Raw genomic sequence first — 3,200 nt, forward strand, 5'->3', positions numbered from 1 at the left:
ATGAGGCCGGTGAGTCTAAACTGGTGTAACTGATGTAGGGATGCTGAGGTAAGAGGAAGACAGCATCAATTACACCACATTGGGCTCTTTTCTGATTTGGGTGCATTGGGTGGAGAGTGGGTGGGTGAGATTCTGTGGCCTGCACTGTGCAGGAGGTCAGACTAGATGATCATGGTGGTCCCTTCTGACCTTAAGGTCTAGGAGTCTGAGTCTATGAGTGATTGTAAAGCCAGGTGACAGCAGCATGTGACTCGAGTAGGGGCTTGTGCCAAATAACAGCTGGTTGAAAAGAGACCTTTCTACGCAGAAGTCTTTGTTGTAAGAGGAAAGGAGCTAGTGAGGAGGGGTGAGGCAATGCACCGCCAGGCATTCATTTTTTGATTAAACCCAGTATCGTGGTCACTGTGCAGTGCAAAGATAATTTGGGAGATACCTGGCCTTAGTAATATCTACAGTACCTCTGCTTCTTTCTCTTCTCTTTTTTTTTCATCCACATGAAGAATCCCTTCACAAGAAGAAGAATCTGGTATTTTTCAGGAACAATATGCAGCTCTCTGTCCAGATTTTCTGTCATTTGGAGAGAATCTGTCAGTCATTGTGACAGCAGCTGTACTGATGCACGCCATGAAACCAATAATGGCACGTCAGAGGGAAAGAGAGAGAAGGAGACTGTCAAGTGTGCATCCTCATTTTTCAGCTATGGGGATTATGCTTTGGATCTTCAAAATCCTACCATTCACAGTGAAGCAGCAAGGCATCTGTGCAGGGCACGAAGATTAATATTTTTATCTATGGATGAAGTTGTGTGACCATGTAGTACTTATGAGCATTCACTTCCTGAGGCTATGGACAGTAATTGCCATTAAGTGCCAGCAGGGCTGTTCAATTGCCATTAAACAGGAAAACTTTCAATGCCAATTTGCATCCAAGAGACACAACTTTACTGAATTCCATTTATCTGCCTTTCCAAGCGTCTACTATTGTAAAATCTAAGCACCGGTAATAATAGATGGGCATGAATTGGTGCATGGAAAAAGACTCCACTCTGTAGGCTTTTGAGATGGGGGCAAAGGATCGAAACACAGAACTGGGATTCAGCAATTCTTGAATTCTAATCTCAGTGCTGATGTTAACTCCCTTAGTGGCCTTGGCTTTGTTTGACTTTACCTTGCTGTCTTGTTTCCCACAGGTACAGGGCCACCTGGAGGGAGGGGGGGCAAGTGGGGCAATTTGCCCCAGGCCCCGCAGGGGCCCCGCGAGCCCTGGCCCTGGCAGTCCGGGTCTTCAGCGGCGGGGGGCCCTTCAGTGCTGCCGAAGACACGGAGCGACTGAAGGGCCCCCCGCCGCCGAAATGCCGCCGAAGACCCAGACCGCCGCCGGGTGAGTACAAGCGCCGCAGCTCCCCCGCTTTGCCCCAGGCCCCCTGAATCCTCTGGGCAGCCCTGCCCAGATATAGAATGGAAATAATTCCACTCCTCCTATCTCATAAGGGTGTTCTGAGGATTAACTAAATGATTCATAGATTATATAGCCAGAAGGCACCACTGGGATCATCTAGTCTGACCTCCTGAATAACACAGACTGTGGGGCTTCCCTGAAATAATTCCTGGTTGAGCTACTTTATATCTCTTAGAAAAACAGCCAGTCTTGATTTTCAAATGACCAGTGGTGGAGAATCCACACAAAAAGTAGAGAATGCTTCACAAATTTGCAGGTCATCTTCGCATAGGGGCCACATTAATCATTTCTGTGTCTTTCCAGATTTAGTACATTATGTTGGCCTAAGATCTACACAACATTTATGTCCAACCTAAGCCCTTGAAATAAGGCGTCAGTAGTACACAAGTCTTGTGCTGGCCAGGGGTACATTTTATCTGCTCTTTCTATGAGACTGCCAGTTGCGCTACACGGTGTGGTGGCTTCACTCTTCATTAAATAGGAAACTATCAAATTTATTTGCATTATGACAGGATTTGAACCTGCTGCAGATTCCTTTTCTAGGAGTGAAAACTAGTGAAGTAACCTACTGCATCACTACACCTCTTGCAATGAATATTTTTATTCTCAAGCTTGTTTTCTTTTTATGAGTCCTCCTAATTACAGCAAATTAAAAGAAAAAACAGCAAGCAGCAATTAGGAGAAACGTAAGTTAGTAATATTCATGACGTAAGCTATAGTGACAGCATGTGAGGAGCTGTTCCAAAAATTGAGACCAAATTTTTAATAGAGATAAACTTACAGCGAGGCAGGGGAAGATCATTCCGTTTCACAGAGGATTTAGATACTTTGAAATTTGGTTCCATTCTGATTAAGAATGAAACCCAACTATTTCAAAATTCTCCACAGAAAGTTATGGCGTGCCAGCTCCCGGACGGTCCGCCTGGCAGGCTGCCCCAGAGCCACAGATACTGGAAGATTTGGGGTCCCTGGCCTTGGAGCAGTCCACATGGCTGTCTGATCCAGAGCTGCAAACCCTGGAACCTGGGCTCTCCAGCAGCTCTCTAGGCAGGCTGCCAAGGAGCCAGGCAGGTGAGCTGGCAGGAAACCAAGCAGGTTTCAGATGGAGACTTGCCTGGATCCTGTTAGAACGCCAGCAAAATCAAGCCCTCTCCGCGATGTTGCAATTTTGCCAAATCGGCAAATTCCAACAAAATGTTTCATCAGAAGTTTCCCATCAGCTCTAAATAGACTCATATGAGGTCCGAAAAACCAAGTGAGAGCATGTGATTTGGAAGACAGGGCTTGTTCTGTGCTGTAACACTGGCAACTTCATGTGTTGGCTTAATATTCAGGGTGCATATTCTGAAAATGTCAGTGCACAGCTTTCCTCTGTACATGTTTAAAGCCCTGCTCTGGTATAAACTGACCGTGTGCAAACACGTAGCTGGGATTTTGCATTTGATAAACCGGAAGCAGTTCACCCATAACATATTTGGTTCTCACAGTTCTTCACTTTGCACTGAAGGTAACTTGTATGCTACAAAACTGAGGCTAAATTGTGCCTTTGGGACACAGCTCAAAGGCGAGGCAGGTGTGGAGGCACGCCGCCCCAAGTAGGAAGCATTCATCTACAGACTCTCCCAGCTCCCTCTGGAGAGCAACAGGAGCATAGTTATTGCACCTCCCTTTGGCAAAGGTCAGGCTGCCCTTTCCAGTCGCACCTGGGGCCAGCCCAGCTATCAAGTGCAAAGGAAGGACTA

General features: G+C 46.5%; 1 non-coding gene across 1 annotated transcript; it reads right to left on the reverse strand.

Annotated features, from left to right (window-relative positions):
• Positions 1–1,684: 1,684 nt before the first annotated feature.
• Positions 1,685–1,795, reverse strand: LOC123343463. The gene has a single exon (XR_006572250.1). It is a non-coding gene; the product is annotated as a U6 spliceosomal RNA (small nuclear RNA).
• Positions 1,796–3,200: the final 1,405 nt, after the last annotated feature.

This window comes from Mauremys mutica, chromosome 10 (genome assembly GCF_020497125.1).
Source record: "Mauremys mutica isolate MM-2020 ecotype Southern chromosome 10, ASM2049712v1, whole genome shotgun sequence".
NCBI classification, from domain to species: Eukaryota; Metazoa; Chordata; order Testudines; family Geoemydidae; genus Mauremys; species Mauremys mutica.